At 40.9% G+C, this 17,953-nt stretch overlaps 1 long non-coding RNA gene across 1 annotated transcript in view; it reads left to right on the top strand.

The window, feature by feature from the left end:
• Positions 1 to 8,659, top strand: part of LOC144586619 (uncharacterized) — a 49,561-nt gene extending 40,902 nt beyond the window's left edge. The window contains exons 2-3 of the long non-coding RNA XR_013541542.1: positions 7,590 to 7,687; positions 8,396 to 8,659. This is a non-coding gene — a long non-coding RNA (uncharacterized LOC144586619). The remainder of the gene's footprint in view (positions 1 to 7,589; positions 7,688 to 8,395) is intronic.
• The last annotated feature ends 9,294 nt before the right edge of the window (positions 8,660 to 17,953 follow it).

Genomic DNA, 17,953 nt, shown 5'->3' with positions numbered 1-17,953 from the left:
CGTCGCTTTGTCCAAGCTCCTCGCCAACCTAGCAGTTCGAAAGCATGTAAATGCGAGTAGATAAATAGATACCATCTCGGTGGGAAGGTAAACAGCGTTCCGTGTATAGCCGCACTGGCCAAGTGACAACGGAAACTGTCTTCAGACAAACGGGGATGAGCACCGCCCCCTAGAGTTGAACACGACTGACTAAAATGTCAAGGGGAACCTTTACCTTTAATATGACCACTTACTTGTATTTTGATATTGCATCTTACTATATTTTAACTATTTTAAATCCCTGTTGTGAGCAGCCTTGGGCTTGTCACTAGGATGAAGGAAAGATATAAATTAAATAAAATAAACATTTCTGCGATGTAAAAATCCCCGAATATCCAAACAGATGAGCCATCCCTGATCTCTCGATGTGTTACACAACAGGGCCCATCAGCCTCAGTCTAGGGGAAATTGCTTACGATTCTCATCTGCTCCAAACCACAAAGCAAGAATCACTTTGTCTTTATTATCCTGTCCTTAAAATGGGTCCAGTAACACTTCAGATGAGGATTCACTGCTTCTGAATTCTTCTCATCCAAAGTTTAATGCAAGACATTACACCTGGGACCCACACGGAAGAAAGCGTTTTGCAACCAATAATCATCAGATTAAACACACAGCACTGAAGCCAAAATTATAGGTGACAATTGCTGTCACTTGATTAGAAGCAGTAGCAAATTTGCTTTCCTACATCACTTTCCCAAATCTCTCAGGTGGCCGGGAAGATGTGGTCTATGAGTTCAGTTAATCTCTAATGTAGTAATTACCACTACTGACTTAAGAAAGCTATGACAAAGCAAGGAAATAAATTGAATGCCAGTTTTAGATTTTTTTTTTTAATGTTGCAGGCAGCTTGGTGGACTAAGAAGTATATCTTCATGCTAAGTGGTTTTGAAGACATTCTCCTGTCTGAGATCTTTGCTTTATATATCTTCATAACAGAATAACTAAATCTCTACTTGGCCATGAAACAACAGACAACACTGGGCCAGCTCACCTTTACTCTGCCTAACCTAACTCAGAGGATTGTTATACCAATAAAAATGTGGAGGAGAATCATGCTGAGGCGCAGACAGCAGAACAAATTAGCAGTTAGTTTTGTGTGAGTTTTGTGTGAGCAGTTTCTGGCTCTGGTGCCACCTGGTGCACAATACTGATAAGACCAAAGCCAAAGTCCAACCAACCCCAGTTGTAGGTGAAGTTTTTAATTGCCTTCAGATGGATATTTTAGGGCCTTTTTTGCCATCTAAATCTCAGAAATGTTTCGCGGTGACATTCTTCTGCCAGGCCAGCCGATGGGCTGAGGCCTACCCTGACGCCACTATCTCTGCAAATGCCATTGCCAACGTGTTTCTGGAAGCTTGTGCAAGGATTGGAATTCCATCTGTGTTGATTTGTGCTTTTAGAAGTGAACTGATGAAAAAAGTGTGAGAGATAACTGGCACTAAAATACATTTCAGCATAACCTATCATCCAGAATCTCATGTTTTGGTTGAACGGACACAACAGACTTTGCTCAAAATGATAAAGGCTTATGTACAGGACTTTGGAAGGGGCTGGGATGAGGCAACACCCCCCCCCCGGTTCTCCTAACTTACAGATCAGCACCTCACAAAAGTCTAGGTGGATACACCCCTAGTGATGTGGTGTATGGAAAGAATTTGCGTGGACCTTTGGACTTGTTGAGGGCTGATTGGGAAGGCACAATCCAAACCAGTGCAGTACCTGTTGCTGACTTTGTGTATAATTTACAGATGAAGCTGAAGGCTATTCAGGAGGCAGCTAAAGAAAATCTACAGCAGGCCCAAGCTAAGCAAATATTTTATCATGACCTCAAATCGAGGCACAGAGAATTTAAGGTGGGAGACTCTGTTCTTGTCTTGAATCCCCTCAGGCCTCATAAATTGGATATTGCCTGGGAAGGCCCGGAGAAAGTTTTACAAAGAGTTGGAACTGTTAATTATCTTTTTCAGATGCCTGGTTCAGGGTGAAAGCCTACTATCTATCATGTTAACAGCCTGATGCCCTATAAAGATGGAGCAGATGTCATTCTGAAGTGTTAAGCCACTTGTGTTAAGCCAGAGGAAGAGCCTATGGACATTCTGACTGATTTAGAAAATGCTGGAAATTGGCTGGACAATTTTGTTCATTCAGGTACTCCTGATGAGCAGGAGTTGCTTTCTCAAATTCTGGAATATTACCAAAATGTGTTTTCTGACAAATCTGGTTCTACTGATTTGGTTACCCACACTATAGATACTGGGGACAGCCCACCTGTGAGATCCAGTCCCTATAGGGCTATAGGGGCTCATGTGGTGCAGATTGAAAAGAAGATTCAAAAGATTTTGGAGTTAGGCATAATAGAACCAAGCAACTCCACATGGGGTGGGCCTATCTTAATTGTGCCAAAGAAAAATGCTTTGGGAGAAATTTTGGATGAGGTCAGATTATGTGTGGACTACAGGAAGCTGAATAGCATAATGATTCCTGACCTTTACCCTCTACTAGGATGGATAACCTCATAGACTGTCTTGCCAGCTCCCAGTTCATTAGCATATTAGATCTAAGTTCAGGTTATTGGCAAATTTTCCTTGAAGAAAGTTGGAAAGACAAATCCAGTTTTGTAAGCCATGTAGAGACTTTTTGTTTCCGATGTCTCCGTTTTGAAGAACTCGGCCCCGACTTTCCAGAGGATAATGGACAAACTGTTAGCAGACCTTCCATTTGCTTTGGATTACAGTATTTGGATGATCTTGCTGTATTTAGAAATGATTTTGCCTCTCACATGTCCCACATGAAACTGTGTTGTGTAGGTTGCAGAATGCTGGTCTGACAGTCAAAGCCAGCAAGTGTCAGTGCATAAAGGCAAAAATTTTGTATCTGGGTCGCTTGATTGGAGAGGGGGGAATCCAACCTTTACAGGCCAAGGTGGACAGTATTTTAAAATGGCCTGTTCCTATCTCAAAGAAACCGGTTCAATCATTCCTAGGCCTGGTTGGCTTCTACAGGAAATTTATTCCTAATTTCAGTGACATCGTAGCTCCTTTGACAGAGCTCACTAAAAAAAAGGATGCCTGTCAAAATTAATTGGACGGCTGATTGTCAAAAAGCTTTTGATGACTGTCCTACTTTGGGCGCATCATAGAAAGACAGGATTCTCTGGAAAAAACTATAATGCTGAGAAAAATGGAAAGCAGAAGAAGAAGAGGAATACAAAATATGAAATGGACTGACTCCCTAAACGTAGCCACAGACTTTGAGTTTATAAGAAGGGAGCTGACCCGTTGAAGACAGGGCCTTTTGGAGATTGTGTATTCATAGGGTTGCCATGACTTGATGGCACATAACAACAATATGTGAGAGGGGACATAAATGTTTCTTTCTCTGCGCCCCCCACAGCAGTTTGCATACTTATATCAGCTTCCAGGTATTCATTTCAGATTCACTCCCTTAGAAACCTTTGATGCATGCTGTCTGAGGAATTCTCGAGTTGTAGTCCGAAAAGTTCTCCCAACTGTGACCAAGGTAACTCATGTACTGCCATCTCGTCGAAGAGGAACAACTCCACCCAATTTTAAAAAAAAAACAGAAATTCATTTACCCATTTATTTCTTCTGCAAAATACAGTGCAGCCATCTGTTCTTTCCTTTCCCCCTGTTTTTAATCAGCTGCATCTAGAAGCAGGCTTAAACATTTCCTTTTGCCCTCTCTCCATTCAATCAGAGGGAATATTATTGCCTTTTTGTTCATACGTACTTCCTATGCCAATCTTTTCTGAGCTGATCCAGTGAGGAGCAGGTAAATTGATGGACTTCAGTAATCAATGTGAAAGCTAATAAATATTTCAGAGTTGTCATAAACACAACTTATGCATGCAATGAAAAGTGCAATCAAAACGGTAATAGAAGCGAGTGAATGAACTGCTGAAGAGGCACTAGAGGTAAGTTACTCTGACTGATTTGCTCTGAAAGGAAACTTTATAAAGCAATCCTTCATCCCCAAGGACATTAATATTTTTCCATGAATAAACTGGAAGATCTTTGATCACATGGCTATCCAAATGAAATCTGCTCTATGGGAATTCTTTTGATTGTATGTTGTTTTTAAATTGCTCCCCCTTAAGGCAATCTTTGCTAGAAGGCAAGAGATTTATTCTACCTCTGATTGTTATGTTGCTATGTGCTGTCAAATCAATTCTAATTTATGGTAACCCTATGAAGCAATGACCTCCAAAAGACCCGGCCATTAACAACCCTGCTGAGGTCTTGCAAAGTAAAGACTGTGGTCGCTTTATTGAGTCAATCCATTTCAATCCATTCTTCTGCTTTTTCTGCTCCTTCCCACTTTCTCTAGCATGACTGTCTGCTCCATTGAGTTCTGTCCTTTCATGATGTGCCCAAAGTACGGTCTAGCGATGGTGCAGGTTTGACTTGATCTTGTTGAGTTGACTTGATCTTGACTCGATCTTGTTTTTCTAGAATGCCATAAAGGTTTCTTTGATTACTCTGGTTTAGGGAATGGCTTAGGACAGAGCTGGAGAACCTGTGTTTCCTCCTATTATGCCTCATTATTGGCTGAATTGATGGGGGTTGATTGGAAGTAAGTGTTTTGGCTTAGAAATATAGATAAAGTTCCCCCTTTACTTTTTTTTTAAAGCTGGCTGGATAGCTCAGTGAGTTAGGCATCTGTCTGCAGAGCCAGAGATTGGGGGTTTGAGTCTCTAATGTTCCTCCTGCAATAAGAGTCGGCCTATGCATAGTCTCAGGGTATCCCCAGAAGAAAGGACTGGTTCGGAATATTATCTCCCTGGAAAACCCTGAAAAGGGTCACCATAAGTCAGAATTTACTTGACAACACATTTATTACTATTATTAAAAAACAATAGTCAGTCATGGTCAGTCAAAATTATTTTCAACTCTGGCATCTCCTGGAGTTGCAATGTCAATGATCCAGAACTTTCTTCATTCTATTACTATATGTCTGGTGTGTTATGTTCAAGGTATCTTATCAGTTTGGATCTGGAAATCCCACAAGATCTTGATGTTGTCATGTTCTGACACCTCCTCTACTTGATCTTCCCACAGGTTTTTGGAGTCTGGCAAGTTATATTTTTTGCATAATGACCAGTGTACTAATTTTGCTGCTCTATCAATTTTGGGACATTCATACATGAGGTGTGGCACAGTTTGCTGTTAGCACTAACTCCTTGGATCTTAGTTTTTATCACTTTGGTTTGGAGTGCTTGTTATTGTGCAGTAAAAATCAAGCCTTCAGTTTCTTTCTTAATGGTTCCCAGTTTTAGCCATGCTCATGTTGAATTACGATCATGCTTTCCATCGGTATTTCTACATGTTGTCCATGTAGTAGTTTATTTTCAATTTGTTGTTTGTTATATTAAGCCTTTGTTTCTCTTCTTCTTCTTCTTCTTCTTCTTCTTCTTCTTCTTCTTCTTCTTCTTCTTCTTCTTCTTCTTCTTCTTCTTCTTCTTCTTCTTCTTCTTCTTCTTATTATTATTATTATTATTATTATTATTATTATTATTATTATTATTATTCTTATTCTTATTCTTATTCTTATTCTTATTCTTATTCTTATTCTTCTAAGATACCAGGCACAGTCAATCAAAATTACAGAAACATTGAGTTGTATTATATAACAGATACAAGTTTTATCCAAAAATCTAAGAATCTTTTAAATATTAGCACAATATATGGTGTTCCTAATATCCCTGTTTTTTGTAACTCTGATGATGTTATTTCTGAGATCTGCAACTTCTTCTTCAGGCCATTTGGTTATTGAGTGGTCTATTGACTAGATAGGCGGGATATAAATAAAATAAATAAAATAAAATAATAAATAAATAATAATATCTTTTTTCTAAATGGAAAATCTCACCAGTACAGCAGATGAGAGAGCAAACCACTTGTGCAATCATTGCAGTTCTGCAAATGGAGGGCGGAGTTTTCTTCTGAAGATCTCCATTTGTACAATGCCAACGCTCGCACAAGCAGCGGGATCCTTCATTTAGATGCTGCCAGGATTTTCTGTTCATGGAAGCTCAAAGCGTCCATAGCCTTTGCTATTTTTGCAGTGTGAAAGGTGATACTCAGTGTGCAGAGTGAAGGGGCTAGCGACAGATTTAAGTGTTCCCGATGCAACATTGCACGCAATCCAAAATTCAGGAGTCACAGGGATTGCACTCTTCCTTCTTTAAGTGACAGGTGTGGCCATTGCTTCTTTATAGAGGCAATGAAATACAGTTGTCAGTGTCAGGATATGAAAAATTTGCTTAACATGATCGGTTCCCTGCTTCGGGAACTGATTTTTCACTAAATGATGATTTTGAAACAGCTGATCGGCGGCTCTAAAATGGCCGCCCGCTGTGCAAAATGGCTCCCTGCTGTGTTTTCAGGATGGATTCCTCGCTTTACAGGCACTGAAAATGGCCACCCCTATGGACGCTGTGGTATTTAGCCCATTGGAATGTATTGAACCGGTTTCAATGCATTTCAATGGGCTTTTTCATTTCGCTTGACAAGGATTTCGCTTAACAGCGATTTCAACAGAACAAATTATCCTCGTCAAGCGAGGCACCACTGTATGTAATTTTCTCTTTCTGCCTTTCCTATGCTTAATCCCTGGCCCAAGTTTTTACTAGAGACGGGTGACTCAGCAAGACCTCTGCTTCCTCATGATGCTAGGCTTGCTCTGAAGAATTTGAGCCCAGCTGGCTCTGTGTAAAGAAGCATCCAACAGTCCTTCTGTGACTATCATCCCATAATGTCAAAAGAACTTTGAATGATCTCCTAAGGAAAATGAAATTTCTAGATTCAAAATGAACAAGGAAAATCCACCTAAAAAGACTTATGTTCTTGCTGCTGTTTTTAAAAATGTGCCTAAAATATGCATCTCTCATTCAAGAAATGAGCTTTGATTCCCCTCCCTCCCTCCAATCTGGATAATCTTGTCAAGATGTAGACTTTCTGCAGGCCTAACAGAGCTAGAGATCTTCTCTTATGTAATTGAAGGATTCTTAACTATCAGAGTCTTTCTTTTCAAAACACTGGATATAATTACATCTGACAAGAATGCTTTCTATGGTGGTGGTGGTAGTGGACCTAAAAGATCCAATCCCAGATGAGATTTGTTTTGCCTCAAGCACCTTCTGCTTGATCCTTAAGCAACATGGTTGTTAGGTGTCACGATGACTTAGCATAATTACACTGGCTAAGTGAGTAATCACAGGGATAGGCTGTAGGTTGTCTGTGAAAACTTCAGTGGCTTTTATCAGGAAAGCTTTCCAGCATTTGTAATCCCCACTTTTTCCAAGACAAATTTGAATTTAAAAGGTTTGGGGAACTGACTAGAAAGTGCTCTGCCGCCATCTTCTGGATACCTGTGCAAAAGACTCTGAACGTTCTGGGGTCAGATGCAAAAATAGCAGTGTGTTATGTCTGCCAGCTGCAAAAAAAAAGTTCTAATTGGCAGTGATTGAATCAAAATGACATGCAAACTAGTATATATCTCTTCTTTTTTCTCTCATTAAATTAAAGACTGATTCGATTGGACAGAGAGAGAGAGAGAGAGAGAGAGAGAGAGACAGACAGACAGACAGACAGACAGACAGACGCCATATCTCTAGAATTGCCAGGTATGGATTATTGTATTCTATGTCCTTACAATCAAGGGTGCTTAGACATCTTTCTTATTATAATGTTGTGTACTATGTCTTGGATGTGTTTATCTCAAAGATCAAAACTTTCTTACAATTATTAAAATATATTGAACACAAAAATAATGAAAAGATATGACCATAAGAAATAACTGTGAGCAACTCTCATGATGCTGAGAGTGACAGAGCAGTTGATCTGATTCTCCTGTTTAAAAAAGAGAGAGAGAGGAGTACTGTTTTAGCCTGAAGCTTAAAGGGTGGCCATGTGAGAGCTGATGGTATGCCATCAATGAGGGGATACAACTGAAAAGTCCTTCAGCCTTGTTCTCACCCTCTGACTGGGACTCTTTTAGAGAAAACTATCAGAGGAAGGCCTTGGGTGTTGATTTCAGGGTTTGGGCAGGTTCAATTAATTTTTAAATATTACAGTCAGAATCCTATTGGAGTTTGCATAAGGTTTGTGTAACTTGCCTAATTGCAACTAATTGAGGAAGTGCCTGGGGCATCTTAGTTGTGCAACCAAGCATGTGACCAAGCACATGAGCAAGATTCACCACAGCATCGCATCAATTAGCCATAGCTAGATGTGTCATGTTACACAATCTTTGTTGTTATGTGCCATAAAGTCAGAACCACATTATGGTGAAACTGAAAGTATTATCTCACTTCCCTTTAAAACCTTATTAGGGTCGCTATAAGTTGGTTCATGAGAAGAGAAGACTCCCTGGAAAAGACCCTGATGTTGGGAAAGTGTGAAGGCAAGAGGAGAATGGGATGACAGAGGACGAGATGGCTGGACAGTGTCATCGAAGCTACCAACATGAATTGGGGTCACGAAGAGTCGGACATGACTAAATGACTAAACAACAAAAAGTTGGTTCTGACGTGACTGTACAGAATGCATACAACAGGGCTTTTAAGGTAAATAAAATATTTGAGTGCTTTATCCAATTCTACATCCCCAGTGAGCTTCCATAGATGAGTGGGGATTCGAGCTCAGGCATTTTGAGTCCTAGTCCATAACTCTGTCCACTGCACCATCCTGGGTATCACACAATCTTCACATGAACATGAGTAAGATTATAGCCTATATGTTTAGATTCAGATGTTGCACCTTTCAGAATCTTTCAACCAGCAGACTGACTGGGAATTTCTAGGACTTGCAGCTGAAAAACTATTTTTTTGTGTATTTTTTGTATCTAGTCTGATTTGATCAGTCTTTGAAAAATACAGAATGAAAAGTAAGGAATAATTATAGACATTATCTAAGTAGCAGAGAATAAATTATTGCTTATAAACCATAGCTAATGACAAGAGTCTTTAAGTACACTGTATCATGTGGGTGAATTCAATTCAGATGATTATCATATCTACTATTGTGAGCAAGAATCCCGTAGAAGAAATGGACTAGCCCTCATAGTCAACAAAAGAGTGGGAAAGCTGGACTGGGATACAATCTCAAAAATGATAGGATGATTTCAATACGAATCCAAGACAGATCTTTCCATATTTGACCCAACTCCGGGAGGCAGTGGAAGACAGGAGGGCCTGGCATGCTGTGGTCCATGGGGTCATGAAGAGTCGGACACAACTAAACAACAACAATCATGTGAAGAAGAAAGCCAGCGCGACCTCTGCAGTTTCTGCCTGATTTCTAACATGGAAGGAGACTTTCCTTTTGCAAGATGTCACACTGGGAAAGACAGCAAGGAAGTGGGTTGAACCATCATCTCGTGTTTATCATGCTTACCTAAAGAATCCTTGAATAGGACATTTCTTTCTATTTATATATATCCATATCTGGTGCTTTACTGTTTTCCTGGGTTTCCAAACTATAAGGGGTTTCACATACTTCATACACCACACTCTGTGACAGAAGAACTGGTTTGGCTCAGTTGCCCAACATCAGTTGCGTAAGAGTGTTCTTATTAAGATTTTTTTTTTTAATGGAGACATTAAAAACCGCCTAGAGTGGTCCGGTGGCCAGATAGACGGGGTATAAATCAAATAAATAAAATAAATAAATTTAGTGGTTCTGTGGAAAAAAATGTAAAGAAATACATCTAAGAAACAGAGATGGATTACGCTACATCACCCAGTAGTAGAAAAGCTGGTAGCCTATTACAACCAGCCGCTGAAAAGGAGCGGTGTTATAGGTTAGCTTTGCTGGGGTCCACTTACAACTGCTGGAGTCACCTTGCCTTGCTGCTCATCCTCCTTGTTTCAGTTGCTTGCTCCAAAACCAGTGCGCCCAAGTTGTCCAGCTTCAGAGGCGACAGATGGTTATTTGAAAGGATGTTGTGGACAATGTAAATTTTTGTGGGCCACTTCTTTCTGTATAGTATGAGAACTCACAATGAGTTACTCCTTGTCTGTGAAGATTGCCTCTCGTCTGTTGGTGCTGACAACAGTGTTTACATTTTTTTAAAAAAATACAAATGACATGTATTGCACAAATCTAAAATAGCTACTGCTTTGTTGTTATATATATTCTCCCCTCCAATATTAGAGTGCAACAAGGATTTATATATATATAAATATATATAAATCATTGTTGCATTCTAACGTTGGAGGGGTGGAGCCTCATTGGGCTTGAAAATTCTTCACTGAGGTATGTTGTCAGCCTCTAGCAACAACAAGGAGTTAAGATACTTTCCATCCGATGTCAAAGGACAGTCCTCTGTTTGGAGGATATCCTCAGTTTGAAGAACTGCCCAATCCAAGCATAGGCTAATTATCAATAGCCATCATAACAGAGAATAAGAGGCCTTGACATTGCCCATCAAGTAGAGTTACGACTCATCTCCAGTTAAATGGTGGAAGTCTTCCTACATTAATGGAATAGATTATAATAAATTACAGCAATTGTTTCTAAATAAATTACAGCAAATGTTTCTAAATTTCTACCTATATGGAATCCTTAGAATCTGCAGATGTTATACAAATGTTTCTTTTCCTGCTCCTCGCACACCTGCTCATACCTGCAAGGTTCTGTGTTGCTAGATGCTACAAGGAAATGCTATCTGCTCATTTGCAAAAGGGTCAGTTTGCGAGGCAAAATAGATTCCCAGTCTTCAGACCCCAGAAAAGGACTGCCTTCTGCATTTGTTACTAACATACAGTAGTTAGATTTAACAACTCTTTGAGGAAGCACCTAGCTTTCTCTTGTCCATCATTGTTTTATAGGTATGGAAAACAACACATCTTTTGAGGAAATGTTCTCACTCACGTGTAGGGTCTGCCCACAAGTAAGTATTTAGATTTTTCCAGGGTTCTTGCTTACATGTGAAGCCTACACATGAGCAGAAACCTCTCCCCTGCAGAAAAAAAAAATAACTTCTCAAGTGATACGGGAGAGTGTGGTAGGTCTGGCTGTGGAAGACTGGTCTCCTAAAAAATGATTCTTAATGTCCCTCATTTTGGGTACTCTGCTCTTAAATTTAAAACCCCACTATACTCCCCTGAGGCTCAATTTTGTTGAATGTCCTGATCTTTGTGCCTTTCCCATGCCAAAAATTCCCTGAGTCAGAAAGGAAACGAAGCCACCGAATTTTTTCTTAAAACCCCAATAATAATTATTTTATCCGTTCCCAGGGTGTCATCTCATAGTAAATTGAGCTTCAGCTAATAAGCAGGCAATCTTCAGAAGCTGATCTTTCAAAGCTAATTTAACTATTCCATTAAAAATGAAAACACATTCAGATTAAAACATCCATAAGAAATGAAAGGAGAGGAAGGGAGAAGGGAAAGAGGAATGAAAAGGAACACATAACACGAATCCCTTGCCAGGGAAGACATGAAATGCATCAGTAATTTCCCATCAAGACGCAGTTCCCTCTAACTGACCATGACAATTAAAAATGAAACCGAAATGTTGGTATCAAACAGAAACACAAAAGAGAGATGACCTTTGATCAGATGTCTGTTTGTACTTTTGACAGGAAGATTTGCATCCAGAGAGAATTTTATGCTGGATGTTTATGAAGGAAATTAAGCTTCTGCGTGGAAAGGAAGGACGGGGTCCATTTCTTCAAGATAACATGGCAGATAAATGCCACCTTCTTGGGGCTCATTTTAAAGCTTGAGATTCCTTTTGGGGAAGGGTTTCCTCATTATCTGACGCTATTCAATGTTTCCACAGAGCCTGGAAAATGTAACTTTTTTTAAAAAAGACCACAATTTCCAGTCCACCATGGTGGTGGTGATGGTGGAAAATTCTGGGAGTTGTAGTCTGAAAAAGTAACTTACCCAAGCCCTGGTTATTCAGCAGTCTGCTTGCCAAACTAATACTAAGCCAAGGCTGCCTGAAGAGTGAGTCATGGGTCTCACTATCATCAGTTCGTCCATTGCTTTTCAAATTAACTTTCTCTTGTTGGCATTGTGATTGCCATTTTCAACAAGTGGTGCACATTTCCTTAAACATTTTGTTACACAAATGGCAAAGTCCCAAATGAACATATATTGCATCAGTGGTGAACAGGATATGCATGTTTCTACTTTCCCTGGCATAATACATCTGCTCTATTTGTAAGAATTCTTCATGCTTTTTATGATTATTGAGCAGAGACACATAAAGCAACCATGCCCCCAATACAGCATGAGCTAACTAGCCTCTCCTGTGACTTCTGTGTGCACAGCCCAAACATATGTAGGGGGAAAATACTCTGCATCTAGAATTATATGTACAAGATCTTTTCCATCATCTGGAACAGCAGTACAGAGACACCCAGTGATAATAATTTCATCTGATTGGACTTTCATTAGGTAAATGGAGTTCTAAGAAGTACTTAGTCTAGTTTGCTTTAAAAGACACTACAGGTAGGTCATGTTCCAAACTCTCCTGTTCGAACCACAAGATCCCCTTGGATATCTCTATATTTAGGCTGCAAAGTCAGAAGCTTTTGGGGTTAGTAACAATTGAATCAGGTGTAAATATCTTGTTTCATTTATGTTATATTGATGTTTTTTAATCTATGTAAGCCGCCCCGAGTAGACATTGTCTAGAGGAGCGGGGTAAAAATCTAATAAATAAATAAATAAATAAATTCATTTTGTTTTGCCTTATCATAGTTTTCAAAGTATATACCGTATTTGCCGGCATACAAGATGACTTTTTGGGCCCAAAAAACATGCCAGGTGCACTTCATTTGGGACAGGAAGGAGCTGCCACCACCGCCGCCACCACCATTGAGTGAGTGACGCGGGGCCACGCTGGCCGGGGAGGAAGGCAGGCAGGCAGGCAGGCAGTTGGTCTGGATGGATGGAGGGAAGCACAGCCTGCCATGCCTGAGCGGCCAGAGCCCGCCGCCAGGCTGCCCGCCACCCTGCGCCACTGAGCCAGCTGTGCGCTCGCTCGCCCGCCACCCGCCGATTTCCCTTTTCCTCCTCCTCCTGCCGCCGCCCGCTCAGCCTCTTGCCCTCTTCCTTGCCCCCTCGCTGCTGAGCCAGTGCACTCGCTCGCCCGCCACCTGCCTGTTTCCCTTTTCCTCCTCCTCCTCCTCCTCCTCCTCCTCCTCCTCCTCCTCCTGCCACCCGCCCAGCCTCTTCTGTAGGAGGGGTCCTCTTATATGGCCAGTCGCCTTGTACGCCGGCAAATACGGTAATATTCATTAGCAGTTTACCATTGTTGTCTTTTGCTCAGTACTAACAAGAGTTAGCTTCCATATCAGTACTGGTATCTATGAAAGATCCTCTGTCAGTGTCACCTTCAAGGCACTGCTACTACCCTTCAGGAATTTCTTTATTTCTGTAATCACTGGAACCACCCATCTTTGTTGATAGGACTGTACTGCTATTGTGCATCTTAGATTAGGGTCTCATCTTTTAACCTTCCCCCTTTTGGTGTCTCTGCTAGCAGTCCTGACTCATAACAAGAGTATAACTCCTGCTCACATTGCTCTCAGCTACCCTGGCACACTCAGACCTCCTCACCTTATTTAGGGATGGATCCAAGAGGAGATGCCCATTCAAAAAAATATCATGTGGCAAACTGGATTACATCCAGATGAAGGAGTAGTGAAAATTGGCAGAGGAAACATCAATAATTTAGGATATAACAAGGACATCATACCACTGGTGGAAAGCAGCAATAACTTATTTATTTATTTATTTATTTATTTATTTATTTATTTATTTATTTATTTATTTATTTATTTATTTTATATGCCGCCCACACTACCCAAAGGTCTCTGGGCGGCTTACAGCATTTAAAATACAATAAAGATATGTACAATTAAAATACAATTAAAATATATATAAAATTGCCATCAGACCCACAGTTAATATTATTTCAGTTAAAAGCCTTCTGGAACAGGAAGGTTTTGACCTGGCGCCGAAATGTCATCAGTGTCGGCGCCAGACGAATCTCAGTCGGGAGGGCATTCCATAGTCTGGGGGCAGCTGCCGAAAAGGCCCTTTGTCTGCAAGCCATCCCTCTTACCTCCTTGAGGGATGGCTCTTTCAAAAGGGCCCCCTGGCTAGATCTTAACTGCCGGGTAGGCTCATATGGAAGGAGGCGGTCCTTCAGGTATCCAGGGCCCAAGCCGTTTAGGGCTTTATATGTCAAAACAAGCACTTTGAATTGGGCCTGGGCAGCAACTGGTAGCCAATGTAACTTGTACAGAATCGGCTTGATATGTTCCCTGGAGGCCACACCACTCACCAGCCGCGCCGCTCGATTCTGAACCAGTTGCAGTCGCCGGACCGTCTTCAAAGGCAGCCCCACGTAAAGTGCATTGCAGTAATCTATACGGGATGTTACCAGTGCATGTGTAACTGTCATGAGACTCCGCTCGTCCAGGTAGGGCCGTAGCTGGTATAGTTTCCGCAGCTGGAGGAAGGCGCCCCTGGCCACCGAGTCCACCTGGGCTTCCAGTGTTAGACTGCGGTCCAGGAGCACCCCCAAGCTGCGGACCCTGTCCCTTAGGGGGAGTGTAACCCCATTCAGGGCAGGGAGATGGCCCTCCAGCCTGTCTGGCGAAGCACCCACTAACAGCACTTCCGTCTTGTCTGGATTGAGTTTCAATTTATTGACCCTCATCCAGTCCATTATCAGGTCTTGAAACTGAAACAACTACTGAGGAAGGTCAAAGAAGAAAGTGCAAAAGCAGGATTAATAGATCAACCTTAAGAAAGCATAACTCACCACAATAGAAAAATTGCATAAATTTAATAGTGCCAAAATAAATTGAAATGGTTAAAGATAGCCTCTTACTTGCTTCAAAGATCAATCTAAATGGAGATGGCAGCCAGGAAATCAGAAGAAGACTGAGACTTGAGTAGCTGTTATGAAGGTACTAGAAAAAATTGTTAAGAATAAGGATGTGTCACTGCGGACCAAAGAGAAAATCATCTCTAGTGTGGTATTCCTGATGATGATGGATGGATGTGAACATTGTACAGTGAAGAAAACTAACGGGGGAGGGGGAATTGCTTCATTCAAAGTGTGGTGTTGAGCAAGAGTTTTGCAGATACCACAGACTGTCAAAAGACAAACAATGGGAATCAGATCAAATCAAGCTGGAACTTTCACTGAAAGCAAAAAAAAAATGATGAAAGTGTCATACTTTGGGCATATCATAAGAAGACAAGACTCATTAGAAAAGCCAATTATGAAGGCAGCTGGAAAAGAGAACGAATGAATATAGATTGACTCAATAAAGGAAACCACAGCCTTCACATTTTGCAAAACTTGGGTAGAACTATCAGTAATCAGACCTCTTGGAGGTTGCTAATTCACAAAATCTGCACAAGTCAAAGGTGACTTAAGGGCACAAAAACAACATAAATGTTCTAGGAAAGTGGCAGAACAAAATTTATTACATTTGTATTAGACCATGGAACAGAGTGTCAGCCTCACATATACACTATCCAGCAGTTTAAGCCTATTGTTATAAAAATTTTACATAAGGCATAACCATTGTCAGGAATATTTCATTCCAAACACCAGTCACGACCACTTTAATGAAACGCTTATAGTTGTTAGGTTTGGGGTTCGTTTGTGGGGTGTTTTTTTTTATAAATACAATAAATAGACAGCAAAGGTGAAAGAATGACCTCTATTGCCTCAAACATGTCAAAAGAGGTTTATTACACATTTCTTCCAGTTACAGGAAAATGTTAGTAAAGGAAAATAACAATAGAGAGAATGGGGTCAAGGTTTTTCCATTGCTAGAGAAGAACTCTTCGGTGAACACTGACAGCAAGAAAGAGAAGAAAGTTGAGCACTTTTAAGACTATATCTACACTAAACAGTTATAGCTGTTTGATGTTGCTTTAATGGTCGTGGCAATAATCTGTGCAATCCCGAGATTTGTTATTTGGTGAGCTACCTGGAATTTTCTACTGCATTCATCTGACCTACCACATTTTGCACAGAGATGGTGTGAATGTTTACTTACTTATCTGCTCCCCAGCACTTTTGTGTGAATGGCTGTGGAAAATGTTTGTAAGGAGTGAATGTATGTTGTTGTTGATGCGATGTCAAGTTGTTTCTAACTTATGGTGAGCCTAATAGTTATGTTCAAGGGTTATTATTGCCACCGCTAGTAAGTTTCCGTGGCTGAGTTGGGATTTGAATCTAATTCTCCCAAGTTCTAGTCTGACACTGTCAGCAACGCCATGTTGCTACTTGCGTGTAAGTTATTTCTTTATTATTGATTGGTTGGTTGATTAGATTTGTATGCTGCTCTATTTGTGCTAAGCACTATTCTGTGTGGTTTACAGCGGAATGATAAAAGACAACAAACAATGAAATTAGAAATAAAAACTAGTCAACAAAAAAAGTGACGAACAATAAAACTGTGCAGCTAGAGCCCTATGCAGATGATGTGTCTGAAACCATGGAAGATTAAATGGGCAATGGGAACATGAACCTCCACTGCCCTTTGCCTCCAGAAATCACTCTGACTTCTGTGTGTTTAAAGTGTATCTGTCAGTGTGTTCAGTAGAATGTGCTTACAGCCCTCCCATGACTGAGAACCGAACTTTGCCAGGATCCCTGATTGTGGACACACTACAAGCAAATGCACTTTTAGGTTGTTCTGCACAACTTTGTGTTAAACATGCCAAGGTCATGCTGACTTCCATGGTGGATGGAGATATTGTGTGGTGCTCAATACATTGCCATGTCCCACCAACAATTTAGTCCTCTGCAGTTTCAGGTATGAGATTATCTAGATCTTGTTTCTTCTTGCTTCAGTCTGGTATGGAGACAGTGGATTAAACAGCAGATCAAATCTCTGCTCAGTGTGAAGCACATTGGCTGATCTTAAGCCAGGCACAAATACAGTGGTGCCTCATTTGACGATGATAATCCATTCCATTGAAATCGCTGTTAAGCAAAATCGTTGTCAAGCTAATTAAAAAACCCTATTGAAATGCATTGAAAACCGTCCAGTGCATTCCAATGGGCTAAATACCTGCTCGATTTGCGAAGATCCTCCATAGGGCGGCCATTTTCTGGTGCCTGTAAAGTGAGGAATCCATCCTAAAGCACAGCGGGGAGCCATTTTGCACAGTGGGCAGCCATTTTAGAGCTGCTGATCAGCTGTTTTAGAATCATTGTCTAGCGGAAAATCGGTTCCCGAAGCAGGGAACCGATCATCGTCAAGCGAATTTTCCCTATCTAAACATCGTTTTGCAATTGCTATTGCGATCGAAAAAAACTCATCGTAAAGCAGATTCATCGTTTAATAAGGTAATCATTAAGCGAGGCACCACTGTAAGTGGATACTAGAGCAATCAAGCCTGGATTTTCACTAGAAGATAAGATGACTAACTGAGGTTTTTGGATTCTGGAGATACAATGAGAAGATAAGATTCACCAGTAAAGACAATAAGGCTAAGAAACATGGAAAGCAGTAGGAAACCTATTCCTTACAGAAGGAATATTTACTCATAAATTGCAATTATGTCAGCAATGCACAGGGATAGATCACACTGTGCCCCGTGGAAAGCAATAATAGCTTGTTTCTTACATAAATCACACATTGCTAATCCCCATGTGCTTGCTATTTAATCAAGGGCTATGCTCCTTTCTGACAGGGCCCACAGTCCTGCCAATCACGTCCACGCGTCCCTTCCCAACTGCCCTCACTAGTTAATACATGTGTTGGCGTGTTCGTTCGAGTGCTAATTCCTCGGAGCGAAGACAGCCTCCAAAATTCTCCTTCCAGAGAGAGGTCATGGCAGAGGGCGCACAACGACGGTGATGCAAAGCCTGATCAACCCAAAAGGCATAATTTC

Source organism: Pogona vitticeps, chromosome 2 (genome assembly GCF_051106095.1).
Source record: "Pogona vitticeps strain Pit_001003342236 chromosome 2, PviZW2.1, whole genome shotgun sequence".
NCBI classification, from domain to species: Eukaryota; Metazoa; Chordata; class Lepidosauria; order Squamata; family Agamidae; genus Pogona; species Pogona vitticeps.
This window is presented reverse-complemented; position numbering and strand designations above follow the sequence as displayed.